The sequence below is a fragment of the Heloderma suspectum genome, chromosome 2 (assembly GCF_057233095.1).
Source record: "Heloderma suspectum isolate Gila_16-S chromosome 2, 16-S_ref, whole genome shotgun sequence".
NCBI classification, from domain to species: domain Eukaryota; kingdom Metazoa; phylum Chordata; class Lepidosauria; order Squamata; family Helodermatidae; genus Heloderma; species Heloderma suspectum.
The window spans coordinates 278,680,520-278,700,363 of record NC_139459.1 but is presented as its reverse complement, the minus strand read 5'-3'; the positions used below and the strand labels follow the sequence as shown (position 1 = coordinate 278,700,363).

Here is a 19,844-nt window from a genome sequence, read left to right as displayed (position 1 = left end):
CGTCGGAAAACTGAAGGCGGGGTTCCTGCCGAAGGGGGCGTGGAGAATTTGGAGGAGCGACGGTTATACTGTCCAATAAGAATAAGGACCAATACAAAGCTAGGAATGCATAGGCAGGCGATTGGTTTCTCTTCCTAGGAGGTGGACCCCAGACAACACGGTTGCTATGACGGCAGAATGCCCACCTTCCCGGCGCCGCCATCTTGTTGTTGATTCGAACCGTAGGGAGCGGGTGAGGGAAGTGCTGAACCCGGCCTGGGGGGACCAAGCAGCAGCGCCCCCCGGCCGGGCAGGGGGAACTTTCTCTCGGTAAGTGTCGGCCTCCTTCTCTTCATGGGAGGGGATTTGCGCTGTGGGGGAGGCCGTCTCTCTTCTCCGGGCTTGGCTCTGGGAGGGCGCCTGGTGACTGAATGAGTGTGGGGAGAGGAAGGGAAGGCCGGGTTGGTGGGGGATAAGCGAAGCAGGTTGCTCAAGGGCTGCTCGGTTGAGGTGGAAGAGTGGAGTGCGAGAGAGAGATGAGGCTGCCCTGTGGGTGGACTTGGGAAGCCTTCTGAGGCTGCCCGAGGTGTCTGTAGGGGGTAACTGGGCAGGAGGTCTTGGGGGTTCCCCTGCTAAGCAGCCTGAGCCGTCCCCTCAGCGGATTTCTCGACTCTCATGTTCAGCGGGCTCCTTTTCCTGACGGAGACGGGTGGCCGGGTTAGCTTGCTGCCGCGGCCCACTTCGCCCAGCCGCCTTGTTTTGGACGGGGACTTCTGATGAATGGACGGGGCATCATCAGGCTGAAAGGAAGGCGGGGGCTGGAGAGGCTAGTCCATTTAAAGGAGACCGGCGATGCGTTGAGCAGGAGAAAATGGGAGGGTGGGTTTTGCGAAAATGATCTGCCATCCCCCTTCCCTGTCTGGGAAAAGCCTTAATGCTAGCCAGCGGCGACTGGTTGAGTCTAAAAGGTGACTGTGTCCATGTGGAAATGGTATTGGTTTTCAACAGGAGACTGCTGCCTGGCACTCCAATGCTTACTAAGTACATTGGCCTCAATCCAGAGAACTGTGGGAATAGCAGAAGGCTTTGGCTCTGGAGACAATATTTTACAACTGAGTTAGATTGGTTCTGGTTTATTACATAGAACTGTGTGTAAGGAATTCTAGTACCAAGTTGTGCTGGAATTGGACTAGTAATAACTGCATTTTACCTTTTCATATTGGAAGCTTCGTCTCTTTCCATTGCTGAAAATGTGTTCTAAATATTTGCTCAGCTGCTGTAACATTTGTTGTTTGTATTTGCCTAGTAGAAGAAGCCACCATTCAAAACACTTATGCAGAAGAACTTATTTATGTAGCATAGGTGTTGTTGTTCAGTCGTTCAGTCGTGTCCGACTCTTCGTGACCCCATGGACCATAGCACGCCAGGCCTTCCTGTCCTGCGCTCTCTCCCGGAGCGTGCTCAAGTTCATATTCATTGCATCCGTGATGCTATCTAGCCATCTCATCCTCTGCCGTCCCCTTCTCCTTTTGCCTTCAGTCTTTCCCAGCATCAGGGTCTTTTCCAGGGAGTTTTCTCTTCGCATTAGGTGGCCAAAATATTGGAGCTTCAGCTTCATTATCTGTCCTTCCAATGAGCACTCAGGGTTGATTTCCTTTAGGATGGACTGATTGGACCTCCTTGCAGTCCAGGGGACTCGTAAGAGTCTTCTCCAGCACCACAGTTCGAAAGCATCAATTCTTCGGCGCTCAGCCTTCCTTATAGTCCAGCTCTCACAGCCATACATTACTACTGGGAAAACCATAGCTTTGATTAGACGGACCTTTGTCGGCAAGGTGATGTCTCTGCTTCTTACTATGCTGTCTAGGTTGGCCATAGCTTTCCTCCCAAGGAGCAAGCGTCTTTTAATTTCATGGCTACAGTCACCATCTGCGGTGATCTTGGAGCCCAAGAAAGTAAAATCTGTCACTGCTTCCATTTCTTCCCCTTCTATATGCCAGGAAGTGATGGGGCCAGATGCCATGATCTTCGTTTTTTTAATGTTGAGTTTCAAACCAGCTTTTGCACTCTCCTCTTTCACCCTCAACAAGAGGCTCTTGAGATCCTCTTCGCTTTCTGCCATTAGGGTGGTATCGTCTGCATATCGGAGGTTGTTGATAATTCTCCCAGCATAGGTGACTCTTCAGTAAAGCCATATTGCACGGATTCTCCGACCCTTGTGTATAATCTTAGCATTAACCTACCAGTTTTGTTACAGAGGGTGAGTCCGTTTGCCTGATCACCTGATTGTAATTCAAGCAAGAAGGTGCCCAAAGCACAGCATGTTTACAATGAGCTATGTGTGTTAAATTTGCATAGATGCATGCAGTCAGTAAATTATGTCAGGAATCTCTGTCCAAGTTAACATGATGGGCATACTTTTTTTTTAAGGAAATATACTAGCAATGGTGACCTTTGCAGCCCAAGTGCCACTACATTAAGATGTTGTTGAACTTAGGGTGGAACCCTATGGGTTGTGCCCCAAACTCAGAGGCTTAGGAGTATCCTATGTGGAAGCGCTTCCCTCTCTGCATTTTAGTTAGATGGGGGATTTCACCTGTCTAGCAGAGGCTTTGGGGAAGGGAAGGAAGGAAGCTGGAGCAGTGATAGGAAAAGGTGTAAGCCAGCTGCTTTGCCCTCTTCCCCTCCCCTCCCCCCCCAGGAACACCCCCTTTCCCCTGTCTCTGTTCTCCATTTACCAAGTGTGAAGAGGCAGCCAGCATGGTTCTCTCCATGCTGACTACAAGGGGGAGAGGGGGAGGAGCATGGTCGCCTGGCTCCGACCTTGGAGCCCTGTCTTCGAGCTTGGAGCCAGGAAACGTAAAAATCCTATGTCCCTCAGACGCTGTCTAGGGGACGTAGGATTGCTCCCTCCATAGCACTTTTTAATGTGGCATGTTCCTGCAAATCTTATTTAATTTACTGTCCTTAGATTAGGCTGATAACTTGCAAAGAAAATTAGGTTTCAGCTATGTGAGTGCTTTTCAGCAGCCTGGACCTGGTAAGACTGTGCTCCTTTTTTTTTTAGTGTTAGCCAGGCTGTGTAACCCAAGGCTAAATAACCACAATGAACTCTGCCTGGGGTTGCCTTTGGTGATACACTAGAAGATTCAGTTAGTTTGGACCTAATTTGGGTGGTGTGGAATACTGGGAACATTTTATACCAGCGCTTCCGCATCTGTGGTATTGTTTTCCACATATGATTCAAGTGTTGGTTCTGATCTGTAACAACCTAAGTGGCTAGGGCTCAACATGCTAAATTGACTACAGCTACCTCTATATCATATCACAGTGGGCTAGCCAGTGGGAGCTTCCCTTGTTTTTCATTGTGTTTTTCATTTCTTTTTATGTTATGTTTTAATTTAAATTCTGTTTTTAATCTGTATTTATTTTTTGTTGCTTTGAGTGCCATTTGTGGTGGAAAGGTGGAATATAAATTCAATAATTTTTTAAAAGTGTTTGAAAGCTCCTGTTGGTATAGAATACAGCAGCCAGAATTCTGACTGGCAGGTCTCGTCTTGATCATATTATACTAATTTTAAAAGAGCTGCACTGGTTGCCTATTTGCTTCTGGGGCCAAGTACCTGAAGGAGTACCTACCTCATATCAACCTGCCCATACTTTAAGACAAAGATGCAGAACCTCTTTGTGCCCAAGCGCCACATTGGATGGTGCCAGGGGGCTGCACGCACACCCCCTGGGGTTTATCTTATTTGTGCTAGCAAAGGAATCCCTTCCTTACCCCTGATTTCTCATCCCAGGCAGTGCCTCAGCAGAAGCAGGACGGTGTGGCAGGCTGGACTTTTTGCACCCCTGCTTTAAGATCACATGTTGAAGCCCTTCTTCATGTCCTTCTCCCATCTGCGGTGAGGCGAGCATCAGTGGCTTTTTCAATTGTGGTGTGCCTGTTATGGAATGCACCCCAAAGAGTTTGACCTGATGCCAGTGCTACACTACTTTAGGCGCCAGAAAAAGGTTTTTTTTACCCATGTATTTTAATGTTACCCCATGTTGAGTTTGTATCTGTTGCTCTTATCTTTGGTCTGTGTTACTGAATTTTGTTTTTGTGGTGTATACACCGCCCTGAAATCTAATAAGATGAAGGCTGGTATAAAAATATTTTAAATAAGTGCAAATAGTGAGGGTGCGTAGTCATGATGGCTATATATACCTCCAGTATTATATAGTATGCTTCTCAATGACCCGGTTCGCATGTCATGCCATTTCCTGGGTTATTTAACCTAGGAATTGGTGGGGCAGCAAGTGTGCACGCTGCCGCCCACATGCTCGTTGCTTCCACTTTTGATCAATTGTAATCAACAATCCAGGGTTGTTATTGTGACAGCCAAACCTGGAACTATGGGTTGTTTAATCCTTAAACAACCCAGAGTTCCAGGTTCGGATGTCATGCTGACAACCCTGGAACGTGGCATTTCTGGGTTGCTGATTATTGTTGATGGAAAGCAGAAGTGACAGGTGCATGGGAGACAATGCAGTCTTTCACTGTCATGCCGCTCCACCAATTTCTTGGTTAAACAACCCAGGAATTGACATGACATGTGAACTGGGTCAATAAGAATTGTTGGGAAACATGAGCAGGAAGGTGCTGTTGCCCTCCTGTCCTCCATGTGGTTGGCCACTGTGAGAACAGAATACTGGACTTATCTAGCGTTTGGTCTGATTTAGCAGGGCTGCTCTTATGTTCTTTTAGGTGTTTGCAGCAACGTCCTAGTGATTGAACCCCTTCCCAATGAGGTCTGCAGAAGGCTGTTTTCTAGAACTGATGCAAGATGTTGAGGAGATGTTTCTTGGAAGATAAAAATGGTGTTACCTCAGTATGTTTGGGTTGGGCTTTTTTCAGCTTACTTTTTAAATATTGTAGGTTGCTTTTAGACTGAGCCTATAAGCCAGGATAAATCTTACATAAGAATAAAATGGATACTTGGGCTGCTGCTATAATTACCAAATATTGAGTGTGGCAAATACTGAAATGCCCTTTACTGGCTATTGGTCACAGGGGGCTTTTGTTGAGAATATTTAAGTGAAATATTGTACTGTGTCTGCTAGCTTCAGAAATCCACTACCTGGATATAAATGGTTGCCTTTTAAGGGACGCAAAGGACTGCACCTCCCCTTTCTGTTCAGTGAGGTTGCAGTACTGTGCACACTTACCTGTGAGTAAAACCCATTGAATACAGTGGGACCTATGTCTGATTAAATATACTCCAGGATTGAGGTGAACATCACTCTGATATCGCCTCTTCCAAATGAATATTTGCAACAAGATGCCATTTTTGAAAAACAAAAATTCTAATAAGGCTTTCTCAAAACATTGTGATTGAGCCCCTCTACAGAAAAATCTAAGGTTTCTGTTGTCACCCCAGAAAGGTAGAAGCAGAGTTTATGCCAAAGAGTGTTGTTTGAGCTTTGAAGATCTACTGAAGATTATTGCAGCGATGTAAGTTAAAGCCTTCTGTGCTTACAAAAGCTTGCAGAGCTTCTGCACTTCCTTTCTTCCACTGCTTCTCTGGCGTTACTTTGGCACAGTATATTTCAATGCATTATGTAACTAAGGCATTTTATAAAAAGTTAATAATACACACCGTTTTCAGTCTCTCTCTTCACATTTCTGAAGAGCAGCAGAAATACATTTCATTTCTGGTTAGATGTTATGCCAAATCACCAGCATGGCCCTTTGGCAAAATTTGGGTGTTTCCACGCACTTGTTTTCCTATGTAATGACTCCAAGGCTGTTGCATCACAACCTTTCGTTCATACAATGTGACTATCGTAAGAACAGCTTCTGCTCATGCTTCCAAATTCTCTGGGGTGTGGGTGGGAAGTCTCTGAAATAATCTTGGTTCTTGGCCAGTTTAGGAAAAAGAAGATAGAGACGTGTATTAGTATGAGGGGAGTGTGTTAGACGAAGGAACCACAGAGTGCAGAAATCCTCAGAAGCTGTAAATGAAAACTTAAGAATTGGAATTGGTCCCCAGAATTGGAATCTGATCTTATAAGAGGAAATGAAGGTTTTGGTTTGAGCAGGTTTGGGGCTGGTATCATTTTTTTTCTGCATCTCTGATGTGATTTGAGAGACAATGTATGTCTTTTCTTCTAAAATTTGCTATCATCAGTGATGCAAGTGCAAGGTAAGGGTGGCTTACAGTAAGCCCAGTAGGAGAGATGCAATAGATCGGGATAGACAAACTGATACACTCCAGATGTTTTGGGTTACAACTCCCATAAGCTTCAGTGAGCATGGGCAATATTTTGCTCTATGGCTGTCACTCATTTGGAGGGCACCAGGTTGCCTACTCCTACAATAGATAGTACTTGTTTTGAATCGCATATGGCACGACCTTTAAAGGGCAAAGGGGGATAGAAAGCCATACACATGGTTGAAATGACAGTACTTTTCCAGCTTGGAAACTGCAACAGGAACTTGGCTTTCAATAACTGAGAACATGTCCCCATATACTTACGGACCAGCCAGGCTGCAGTTGCAATTTGCCTCTTGTCTGTTTGTCTTTGGCAAGCAAGGGAGTGTCAAATTCAATGGCTATATTGTGCAATCATTAGTATTAATGCTTTGAATGGAGCATATGTCTAAGCAGTGCCTCAGATTATAATTATTGGCATTTCGTTGCTAGTAATTTTAATAAAGCTTTAACCAGCATTACAAGTAGTTGAAGAGCACCAAGTTCTTGCTGTCATCTACCTGCACACTCATTTTGCGACATTGGTAGTATGCTGCTGCAGCCACAGTAGGCCTACTCTAACACTTTTCCCAGTAAGGGAAGAGCAGCATTGTGGCAGCTGTGCATGTACTCATATGTGTTTTCGTATCTTGAGAGGGCTAAGGGATCGGATACTGCAGCGTTAAGCAATGCACATGATCTCTGGTGCTTTAAGATCAGGGGAGATAGTGCTATGCTGCTAGTACCCCTGCTGAAAAACTCCACCAGGCTGGGTGAGGCAGCAGGAATAGCACTATAGGATGAGGCGGGCAAGTGAGAATCTGCCTGCCAGGGGTGGGGGGCAGGAAGAGATTAGTTTTTGCCTCAGGCAAACAGGAGAGTGGCAAATTAAAAAGTCTGTTAATGAGCTGGTAAGAAGACTATTTTATCTGTCTTCATGTGCCTGCTTCCATAATACAGTTTGATTCAAAGTTCTAGTAAGCTACTCACTTGGGAAGAATGCTTACCTGCCCCTGTGAGTTACTAACTGCAAAGCTGAGTTAATATATTCACAACTGGTGTCTTTGATTATCATCAGTTATATGCAAAATAATCTTAATAGTGTGTGTCAGCCATATTTAATGTTCCACCCATACAGTAAAGCTAAAGTATGAAGCTTTACTGTAGTAGAACTGTATTGTGCTTTCCGTGGTGAAGCTTCTGATGTTCATTGGCCAATCTGATGTGGTAGAATAGAACTTTAGTTGTTAAGGGAACTAAACAATTTGCAGCCTGGTTTCTCTGAGTGAGTTGTCAGTTTGGCTGGGATTAAGACCTCACAATAGAGAGGGTGAAGTTTTGGAATGTAGGGAAACTGAGGGACAGAGAGCATGAGGTAAGAAGGGTAGGATACAGAGCAGAGAACAGGCTGAGAAAGAGGAAACTGAAGTAAGGGCACGTAAGCTTGAGGGAAAGTGTAGAGAAGGTAGGGAACTGAGGAAAGACAGAGCTAGTCAGAGAGGGGGCTCTGAAGAAACCTCACAGCAGTTAAGGGCAAGAAGGGTTCTACACTATTGACGGTAAGGGAAGTAGAGGAGCACTAGGGAGGCTGATCAATAGAGAGGGTGGCTCAAAGAAGTGGTTGCAGGCTCTAGAGCCTAAATCCTGGTAAGGGAATTCTGCCAGTTATGGCTTCATTTATCATTGCAGTATTGTGTCATGGCAACCCTAAATGGGCAAGGAATAGCAAAAAGTGTTTGCAGGTGGTACTGGGAACAAATTTCACATTAATATGAGCTAACCAGTCAGTTCTTTGGTTGCAGGCATCTAGTCTTGTACTGAGCTTGTGGCAGTGAAGCCTCAGCACGAACAGTGCATGCATCATGAAAAAAGAGGCTGAGTTACAATGTGTAGGGCAGTTGGGATGGGACATTTGAAGCATGCTGTGGCTTATTCATTCTTCCTTGTAGCTCTGTGCTTACTGTGCCCTCTTGTCTCCAAGCTTCTAGTCATCAGTATTTCACACCAGTAGTATTTGTGAAATGCAGGATAACTAACTGAAATCATAAAAGATGCAAGACACCTGAATACTATCAACTCCAAACCCTTGGCTAGAGAAGGACCATATGTCCACTGCTACACTTCTTCCCCTGCCCTCCTACATCATACTTATGGGCCTGGTTCACACATAATGCTAACCCATGGTCTGGGTTGTTGAATTCTGAGTTGTCGTGATGTGTAAATGTAGCCGTGCTAATAAACCATGGTTTATTAACTACGAACAACCCAGAAGCAGAAGCCGTGGTTTGCTGTTGGGTTGTGAACTCTAAGTTCTTCAGACTGTGGGTTCATGGATTGTTTCAGCAGGCTACAAAGGTGGTGGACAAGAGTGGTAAAAAAAAGCACCAGCTGCTCTACATGCCAGTACTACAGTGCCACAAAGGCCTTTGGGGTACAGGGAAGGAGTGGGCGAAAGAGGAGGGAAGCAACCACCCCAGAGTTTAAGAAAACAAACCATGGTTTGTTCAAATGTCTGCCAGACAAGTCCTGAGTAGGCAACAAACCATGGGTTAAATATACCATGAGTTAGCATTATGAGCAAAACAGGCCATGCTACTACAACTTATTATGCCATAAAGAGGTAGCCAGTGATTGCAGAAAAATGCTAACGAGGCAGAAAGCTTAAGATGTTACAGAAATGAAAGATGTCATACAATAAAGAGGGAAGCTATGCACACATACTGTCACTACCATTCATACCTAGGGAAAATTCTTCCCAATTCATCCTACGTAATTTCCCTGACCCTTCTCTATAATAATAGTACCTGCTAGTTTAGTAATGTTTATAAAGTTCATTAGCATGCTCATATATTGCATTGCTAATAAAAATATTGATTAAATAGGCTGTAAATTGACCTCTTTCATGAAGTGGAAGGCAATCTGAAAGATGACTAAGGTGACAAAGCATTCCAAATAGGTTTGCTTCCATAGGCTGAATACAGCTTCCCAACAGGAAAGATCATTGTGGAATGTGTCTGGCTGTAAACTGGCTCAGTTTATACAAACAGAAAGTTTGAGGGGAAAATGTGCGTCTCTGACAAATATGAAGATAAGTCACATGAAATCAGCCTTAAGTCTTCCATATTCCACAAACTGTTTTTCAAGCCAGTCTGCCTCTCGCTTGCTTTTCTTCCTGAGAGCAGTGGATTGATTACTATAGCTAGTTCATGATCACATTGAAGGTGGCTGAACTGTGTGCACAGCCCTCTTCCGACAAAGTGACTACTGTGTGTGATATAGTCATATAGTGTGTTGAGTATTTTGTCAGTACACATGTGCGCACGTGCACGCACACACACACACAGGGAGGGTGGGTGAGCATGGAAGCCTCTATTTCATTACTGGTATTAGGCTATGATTTTAGCGAATGAACTTATTTCAGAAAATATAATGTGCTTAAATGTAATCAAGTAGTCGTATGCTTTTCAACAGGACTTGAGTCCCGATTCCTTATTGATTTGGGTGGGGCTTCCTTCCAAGTGTGCATGCGTAAGATTGCAGTCATGCAGCTGAATCCTATGCATGTCTATTTATTATTACATTTATATCCCACCTTTTTTCCTCCTTAAGGAACCCAAGGCGGCGTACATAATCCTCCTCCTCTCCATTTTATCCTCACAACAACAACCCTGTGAGGTGGGTTGGACTGAGAGTCTGTGACTGGCCCAAAGTCACCCCGTGAGCCTCCATGGCTGAGTGGGCACTAGAACCCGGATCTCCCGGCTCCCAGTCCAACACTCCCCACTACACCACACTGGCTCTACATAGCGGTAAATAACATGGAGTTCAATGGGATGTACTCCCTAACCCTTTAACAATTGTGCCTCAGATTGCAGCTTGTGTGTGTTTGGACAAATGCAGTTCAGCACTATAATATGTGAAACTACTAATAGTGTTTGTTTATTATTAAAACCAGTTTTCTTTCGTAAATACAAGAAGGGCCAGTCATTTGTCAAGCTTCCTTTGGACTGAACAGTATTCTATTGAGATAAGAAAATGGAGACTCCAGTATCTATTTATTTTCTGATCTCTTGCAACTAATATATGCTTGGTGGCTTTTTGTGATCTGAGCAGCCTGCAGTAAACTCCTGTTACTGTTAAATTTGATTGCCACAAAACATGACTACACTTTTTAGGGAATAGTGGTAGACCAGAAATAAAATACTTTCTCTAAAGGTTAATAACTGCTATTCATTTGATACAAGAAAAATGGAATTCAGCAAGTACAGTACCACTTAAATGGGAAATTGCACAGTAATTTCTGCTGCTAGATTTTCCACATTTGGCCTTGAATGGGCAGATGTATAAAGTACAATTCTTCTTGACACAGCCGTGATTACAGATTGCTGCATAGAGTATATCCATGCACGATCAGTTCACATGACATCATGTATAAGTAAGGTCAGGGTTGGTTAGAGAAAGCTGCTTAAAAATGGCTGTGTAAACTAATTTGGAGTAATCGAGTAGTATCCAATGGTACTCCGACGCAGAGTACACCCACTGAAGTGAATGGGCCTCAACTAAGTAGGACTACCATTGGATACTGCCCATAGTGTTCTTCCCATCAATAAGACGATTACATTTTGGGGTTCTGACTCTACTGGATTTAACTAACTGAAGGATGAGATGCTGGCTGTTCCACTGCCTCTCCTGAGGCAGAAAGTCCGAGCTTCCTTTTACCATACAGAAGTGCATGTTCTGTATTCCAGATTGCATTAGAGATGGGCCTTTAGAGACTACAAGATTAGCAATTTGAATGGTATTTGTTGGATATCAAAATAGTGGCAGGACTTTTTAAAGGCTGCTTTTGACATTCTTTTTTTTGTCATAGCTTATGAATGGTTGACAGTTTCAACTATTTTGTTCACTTCTATCTAGCCTTTTCTGTTAATTTTAATCTTTGTGTGTGAAATGCTGAAAGTTCACATCTTTGTGATGTAGGAAATAAGAAACATAATTTTGCTGCATCTTCTCTGTGTCCTTAAAATTAGTCAAAGGAGGAGGATGTGGACTTCTACTCTTGTGCTGGATTCCTGAAACTGATTTCTGAAACTGTTTTCAATTTGTATACACATTTAAACAAAATAATTCTGAATTCTTACTTGTCTATTATTCTGTGTCACAGTGCCCTGTGTCACAACACTAAAAATTAGCTTCGTTATTGAGAACTATTTAGAGTATCTTTGTGGCTTGTAATCAGGAAGTACAGGGTTTTATTTTCCTTTGTGTTTAATGTTTGCTTGCACTGTGCTTGTAATTGTTTATTTTTGCTTTATGATTTTATTTAAACAAACTGTATACTTTTAAAAACTGACTTTCTCAAATTGGGGTTGGAACTCTTGGTAGAACTGTTGGTAAATGAACTTTATGGCGTTTCTCCTTAGTGTTCAAGCAGAAGGAAATTTGTGTTCATTCTGTGTAACCTAAGCCTGAATAACAATTGTTCTCAATTCACACTGCTTCTGCTTTACACAGTGTGTGTGTGGGAAACCTTATCTTAATAGTAGGCGCATACTTTGCATGCACATTCAGTCCCTGGTATTGCCAGTTAAAAGGATCAGACCTCGGAGAGCTGTTGGCAGTCAAGAGCAGACAAGCTGGGACTAGATGGAAAAGTCTGACCTGGTATAAGGCAGTTTTCTAGTGTAGCAGAAAAAACTGCCAAACCTTGCATGTGGCTTATGTTTTGGTCACATGTTGTGCACTGTAATGTATCCATGAAGCAGCTCAAAGGGCTGTTGCATCACCATCTGGCAAGTGGTTGTGATCTGAAAATCCCATACAGGTTTCCTTGCCTATGGCCACCTGCTGCCCAGTACAGGAATCTGCTTTCAACATGCATTGGCAAATTCTAAAAAAAACAGAATTTATAGTGGCATGACAGAGGCTGAATCATGTCACAGATGCACACATTTGATATTGGCCATGAGTAGGGAGTCAGCAGATGCAGGATTTGTGAGTGCTTTTCCTGTAAAGTTCTGTGGCCCCAATGGTTAAGTGAATTGGCTTGTAGCCTATTTGAGGGCTGCAGATGTGAAGCATATTGGGAAACATAACATAAAAATAAGCTTGTAACATAAAACTAAGCTTCCAAAATCATGCTAAAAAGATTAACCTTATTTCTGTGATTATATGCTGATGCTGTTGTATTCTGATAGTACCAAGCATATTCCTGGAACTGGGCTCTAAAATAACGTTGGGAATGAATATCTCAAAATATCTTTAAATATATGCTTTAAATAAAAGCAAGCAAGACGGGCAGTAGGACATATGAATCTTAAATTTATGTGAACAGTTGTACTAGTTACTAGGAAGCCATAATGCACTGGATGACAGGTGGATGTATTGCATAACACACTTTCTGTAATTCTCTTTTTGCTATTAAATATAGGCCAGCGCTGCACTAGAAAATGAAGTGAAGCAATGTATCCTTTAGGGCGCAATCCTGTGTCTCCTAGACAGTGTCGAGATGGCCATAGGATTTTTCAGTCCCCAGAAATCAGACTCTGCGCCCCCTCCCCTGCTGCCTCGTAGGAGGCATGGTTTGTCCCCGGCTCTGCGCTCGGAAGAGCAGCATGGAGCGGCTGAAAACGGGCGTTCCTGAGTACGGGGAGGGGACTGCGGAAGCGCCGTTATGTTTCCAATGTGCTGTCCGAGCTCCCCCACCCGCCCTCTCCAAGGCTCCCCGGTTAGACAGCTGAAGTCGGTTGTCTAGCCGCAAATGCAGGGCATCCAGAGGACAGAGGAGATCCCCTCCATGCTCCAACTACCCTGCATCGGATAGTTGGCCGCCTCCAACTTTGGAGGTGGCCAAATATCCCTGTAGGATTGTGCCCTTAAGTGCTTTCATATGACTTTTCCCAATCAGTTCCATCTTGCAGCAATTGTGTTTTTCTCAAGGTAACAGGACTTTGGGCTGTGCCTAGTGATATGGGTTCTCTGGAGAATTTTGAATTGGACGATTTTGGCTAATTTGCATAGGGTCATTTGCATCGGGAAAGTTTTCAGTTTGCACTGGAAAACTTACAGATAACCTAAAAAGTGAACAAATGTAGCATGTGTATTTTATTTTTATTTAGTAAGCAAAGCTAAACAAGTACCTCATGTTATTTTTTGGTCCCAATACTCACGAGTATTTGACCTGAATATTTGAGGGGGAAAATAAAGCATACTTAATGTGATTTAAATGTTATATTAGGTAGACAGTTTTACTGGAATACTTGTAAAACTTGAATTCGTAGTATGTTCTTCCATTAACATTGTTTAAATTTAAGAAACAAAGGTACTTGAAAACTGTTGACACACAAATTACTTTTAGCAACCCAAAGGACTGTACATGATATGCTAACAACTACTCATCTATTTCAACAGAGTTCACCTCTCTTCTGCAAAGGTTGTTGGGGCACCTTCTGTTTCACGACTGAACAACAACAACAACAACTTATTAACTCCATTTCACACTGAGACATATATATATTTCAGTTACTTTTATGCGTTCTCTCATGTACTTGCCAAGGATAATTACCTGAAAAAATTACTTACAACTTTGAAACAGCCAAGCTTGCCTAACATTGTATTTGCAATTGGCATCTATTCATTGTTATTAGTGAACTTATAAAATGGAAAATTTTCCATGGAAAAATAAAGCACCGGAAAAAATTCTACCTCACATCACGGTGTGCAGTGTGCTTTTTGAAACTAGTTTGTGATATTCTGCTTTCAATTAGATAGCCAAAATTGGGCTACTGAAAAACAAGAAGGGAAGTATCGGCATGTTCAGAGGAACCCCAAGTTTTGCAGAACTAGAAGCAAAGTGACTGAGCTCACATGACACATTAAACCACAATGGTTTATTTTTCTGAGTTAACCATGATGGCTTAGTGTGTTCCCAACCATGGTGGCTTATTTACCTAAAATAAGCCACCCTGGTAAGCCACGGTCTGCAGTGAGGTTTATTTTATTTCTATTGTGGCTTATGTTGGCTGGCTCTCCAGCATGGTTTCTACAGAGTCACCTGACAAGAGCGGTCAAAACAGCTGCCACTGTTCTGCTCCTCTCAGGCTATCTGTGTTTGCAAGATCAGCCTAGCAACAGATTGTGCTGCAGTCCCCCTCCGCCCATCTCTCCCCCACCCCCAGTGTTGTGCTCTGCACACTTCCAAAGTGTCTCTGGGCCGTGGTATAATCCTCATGTTCCCCACAGAGAGCCATAGCTGCACAGGGTTTTAGTTGTGCATCAGGTGCCTCCCTACAAGGGGAACCTGTGTATGAAGTTTCGTCCCAGTCATGCCAACTTTCAAGGGTTCAGAGGGAAAGTGCTGGAGGAGGAGAAACCAGCTATGATAAGAAAATGTTGAGGGAAATGTAGTTTTAGAGCATTTTTAAAATAAAGGATGTCCAACATGTCTATGAATGTATGCTCTTGCAATTTTGTCCTTTTTAAAATAGCACTTTGGTATGCATAGTCTGTGGAAACTTGAAGGAAATTATGTTCTTGCTTTAAGAAGTGGAGAAAACTGCCTGGTGGACAGCCTTACTCCTTTTGTCGACAGCTTATCCTGTCCCCCCCCCCCCACTTTGACATTCTCCCTCCCCATCAGATTTACCAGTTTTTTTGTGTTGGAAGTCTCTAGTCCACATCCTCCTTTTATCTGGTCTTAGAGTGTTCCATTAACATCTCATGTCTTCAGTTATGTCTAACGGAGGAATGGGCTTCGTCCGCAGTTACTAATTATTTGTTGACAGCCTTATGATCCACTAAAGTAGAATTTGATCTCCTGTGACACATAAATACTCTTAAATTGTAGTTTAAGCAGCAGTTGAAGACAGCATGCGGTGACTGAAAATAAAGGGATTGCCCAGAGTGTAGTTGTATATTGTTTTTTAAAGCCATTTCAATAGCAGGGTTGGGTGGAAGGGATATGTGAGGGAGAGAGTTTTAAGCTTCTGAAATGAGAGAGCTATAACTTTCCATGATCAATTTGTGTGTTAGTTAAATGGGGCTGGAGAGAGCCTCACATTCCAAATGTGATATGGGTCTGCTTTTACAATCTTGAAAATATTTAGAAGGCAAAGGATATTTTTAATGTTCCTTGCAAGTCAGGCAGAACAGCATAGCTGCAGAGAGCTTATTGTGTCAAAAATAATTTCTAAAATGCAGGGGGTTCATTACTTTCAATAAGACTTGCTTCTCCCTTGTGCCATTTCCGATATTACTTTGTTCTAGTCTAAAACTAGCACAAAAATTAAGAGACAGATTCATGCTATTAAAGCGTATATTGTAAACATGCAATTTAGGGTGCAATCCCTATGCATGTTTAGATGGAAAAGGTCCTGCAACTCACAGCATTCTCCAGCAAGTCATGCTTTTCAGTTCAGGACTTTTTTCTGTCTAAACATGAATAGGATTGCAACCTTAAAAAATGAACAAATCTTTCCATTCTTAGTTTACAACCATCTAACCTTCAGACCCAAGATCAAACACATGTGTTATGTCATTGTTTTAGTTAGGAACCTAAAAAATGGGAACTATTTTGCTTAAGCGTAAGATTCTAAGTTCATTACTGAGACTGAAAAACTTATAAGGTAGCTGCAAAGAATATAATAGTTTGTGACCACATTATATTATTCTACATTATCTGTATATTTATTTTCCAGCAACCATTTTGGTTTAAGAATAGCCGATGGATATGTTTAATGTTGAAGCATTTTGACAGCTTTTCTGCACTTTTGAAGAACATTAATAACACCAGATGGTTATCTCAAGCCTATGGATGAAATCCTTAAATTCTCCTCCCTTCAAATCTCAAATACCAGTGTTTTGATATTTTAAAAGCTAACAGTAACACTGTCAGTTTCTAAGAAAGTCTGCCTGGCTTATAAGCATTTGATTTGAAAGTGAACTTGCTGCATTTTCCAAACCAAAACAAGTAGTGTATTTCCTACTCATTCAGAAGATGAAAATGTTGCCCCCACTACAAAGCAGCATCAGCTACTTGGTGTGTAGGGGCTTGTTCAGATGATCGCAGGGGGAAAAGAAGCCATCATGGCTTCTGCCCCTGCGCATGCCACACACGCACCTGGGTTGGCATGTTGTATGAATCCAGCATGTGACAGGGATGGCTTTGCACATTTTGGGTTGTAGGGTGGGTACAAAGCCACCCCTGCCATGCCATGCCCCAGGTTTGAACCTGTGCTGCAAAGAGGGTAATTATGTAAACAACAGGTGTTCATGTGGGGGCAGGAGGAGAAGCCACAATGGCCTCTTTTTCCCCCTGTGATCATCCAAACCCAGTGTGTGTGTGTGTGTGCGCGCGCGCTGGAAACCTGCCAGCCTATAGGCAAAGCCACATGATACAGGTTATGGCTTTGAACCCACCTAGTGTGACAATGGGGCCGTGGTGGCTTAGTGGGGCCGCAGTGGCTTAGTGGTTAAGATGCTGAACTGCAGACCAGAAGGTCGGCAGGACAGCAGTTCGAGACCCGAGTGCCGCGTGACAGAATGAGCTCCCGTCTTCAGTCCCAGCTCCTTCCAACCTAGCAGTTCAAAAGCAAGAAATTGCAAGTAGATAAATAGGTACCGCTTTGGCGGGACAGGTAACAGCGTTCCGTGCACCTTGGTGTTCAGTCATGCCGGCCACATGACCACGGAAGCGTCTTTGGACAGCGCTGGCTCTTCGGCTTAGAAATGGAGATGAGCACCACACCCTAGAGTCGGACACGACTGGTTGGGGACACCTTTACCTTTTAGTGTGACGTTACCACAACATACAATGTACAAATACAATGAATAAAAATAATTTAAAAAATACATCAAACTACAATAAAAGATGGAAGTAAAAAAGAACCTTCATTACTGTCCTCTACTCTCAAGCATTTGATGGCATATGATGGGGCATTTATGCCAGATGTTTGAACAGGTCTAGTATTTTATTGAAATTGTTTTTAGCTGTTTAAATTGTTTTTAAATTGTGTATATTTAAATGTTTATGCTGTATTTTATCTTGTAAATTGTTGTGAACTGCCCAGAGAGTTTCGGCTATTGGGCAGTGTAGAAATGAAAATAATAATAACAACAACATCAGAGAGCAACATTAACCACTAAAAGCTGAATGGAACCATGATGTCTTCACTGGCCATCTGAAGGTCAATAACAGAACAACTAAACTAGCCTCCATAGGGTGGGAGTTCCACAACGAGGGTGCTGCCTCACAAAAGGCCCTGTTTCAAGTATCCATCATCCTCACCTCCCTGGGTGGTGGGATGTCTAGCAGGGTCTCAGGTGATGAATACAAATTATGGGCAGGTTTATATAGGTGCAGCAGATGCCACTTATAAAATGATGAATGCTGCCTTAGCTGTCAGTTACTGGGCTCCTCTGATGCAGAGGAGCTCCCTTGGGAGCTCCTCTGGGCTCCCTTGACCCCTTGTTGTCATCCCCCAGCTCAAATTTCTGCTTGGACTGGCTCAAAGTTCCTCACTGTTGGTGTGTAATGAGATGCTTTTTTGACAGTTTTTGCAAAAATTGAAACACTAATCAGGCTAGTGTTTTCAGTAGCCAGTAGGCTTTTAGTAATGTTTTTCATATAAGAGGCCTGCAGGACTGTAAAAGCATAAACATATCCACCGGGACTGGATTTGAGAATTGAAGGACTAATGGAATTTCTTATGTTTGTTTTTAATGCAATATATCGTCTGGGAGCCAAAACCTGGTTGCCAAACAGTGAGCATTCAGAATCATATGCACTTTATGAGCTGTTATGTGAGATGCAAACACTTCAAACTGCATATGTAAATAAGTACTGAATCTATTAAATTTGGACTCTTGTAAATCTAGATGTGATTTGTTTTTGGTCCATGTCTATGTTGATTTAATGTTCATGATATAAAAATACAATTGGGGGTGGGTGGGGGGAGAAAAGAGATTACCTATGCAGCTCTGCAGACCTTATAAAATGGAATAAGTGAAGATGTATCTCTCTTATGCGATAATTGGCATAAGGATTACACTTCTTTCTCCATAAGCTTGTTACATTTTCTTGCAGCTTCATCAGATTGTTCTGGTACTGTTGTGTTGCATAGTAATATTTCCCATTAAGCATTTCCCTCTCAAAATTCAATTAGTATTTGATGCAAAAAGAAATTTTCTGTTCTGAAAGTAATGTTCAGCAGCAAGCTCAATTAAAGAACACGAGTAAAGAGAAGAAGCTAGAGCGCCATCCTCCCCCTCCCCACTTGCGAGTTCTTTCTGAGCTTCTATTATACATCCTCGACTGGTGCAGTTTGGTGAATTTGGGCTCATGCTTTAGTATGATAGTAGTGCCAGATGGTAACTATTATGTGTGGATGTCACCTATTATGTGAAATTGCTCTAGTCTCATGGAGATCTCACCAGTGCAGAAGTTTGTCTAGTAGTTTTTGTGTGGTGGTTGTAATCCAAGAATCAGCTCTCAAGTACATGTAGGTAGCTTGTAGGTCTTGTACCCTTTTAAACAGGCTATCCCAAGTATACAATATATAGTATTGGGCATGTTATTGTGGCCAAATGTGTCAAGATCACAAAGTAGCAAGGACTGCTTATAATTATTTGTATTAATTTGTCTTTTATTTTAAATCAGATATCTGTAGACTACAGTTGGCTAAAATACCTATTGAATTGTATGTTGTGATTAGAGCAGCATCTTAACTCCTGAGCTCTGTGAGTTGATATTAGCAAGTAATACCAAAGGTTAGAGTGCCCGGTAGATTAGGTTCCTAAAGCTCCTTAGAAAGCATGTGTATGACTTGATAAAAAGTGTTTGAGCAGTTGCCTGTGATTGCAGTGAAGTGTACAAAATGCTAGTGTCAGGCTATCCTCTTTTCCTTTGCCCCACTTACCATATTCACTGACCGCTGTGTCAAATGTTTTAGGCCCCCCCCCAATAAAAAACTGAAAACTGGTACACCCTATAGTCTATAGCATTTTGATAGAGAAGTGTGGAAATGGGACACTTGCTTCTCTTTTGCTAAACTTGGGATGTAAAGCTTACTTCCTAACATTGGCCAGCAGTCATGCATGTAGCAAGCCAGTAGATGGGTGGAATATTGGGCTGTGGGAATTTTGCCTTTGCATGCTTGAATCAGTCTCGTCTTGGGAAAGGGAGTATTTAATTTGCAGCTAGGTATCTGTGTCTGAAAATGGGGCAGGCATTACATGTGCGGAACTTCCTCCTTCCCTTGTTTTAACAAATTCCCTGCCTGAGGGAGGGATTTCTCATGGCAATCAGATCTAGTTATACTTGCAGAATGCAAACTTTGGCCACTAGCTTAACATAAGCCATAGATAAATAGATCAGCCATCATCAGGACCTGAGCCTGTGAGACTTTCCCCAAGTCTAACCAGCTTAACACAGGATCACTGGCCAAATTAGAGCTCTACAGTAGCTACCTATCAGTTTGGCAGTTAGACAGACTGAAATAATTTTTGTCTGCTTCAGTCATCGTTTATTTTGGCCTCTTGTTGAGATATGGGAGGCACGTCCTTACTATGAAAGAGGGAGATAAAGCATGTAGCTCTTGGGGAAATTTTAGTGCAGAGTTGGTTCAATCTATT

At 42.7% G+C, this 19,844-nt stretch overlaps 1 protein-coding gene across 2 annotated transcripts in view; it reads left to right on the top strand.

The window, feature by feature from the left end:
• Nucleotides 1–211: 211 nt before the first annotated feature.
• Nucleotides 212–19,844, top strand: part of IP6K1 (inositol hexakisphosphate kinase 1) — a 33,026-nt gene continuing 13,393 nt past the window's right edge. For both annotated transcript variants that reach the window (XM_084839508.1, XM_084839507.1), the window contains exon 1: nt 212–309. The gene's annotated coding sequence lies outside the window, so the exon portion shown is untranslated. The remainder of the gene's footprint in view (nt 310–19,844) is intronic.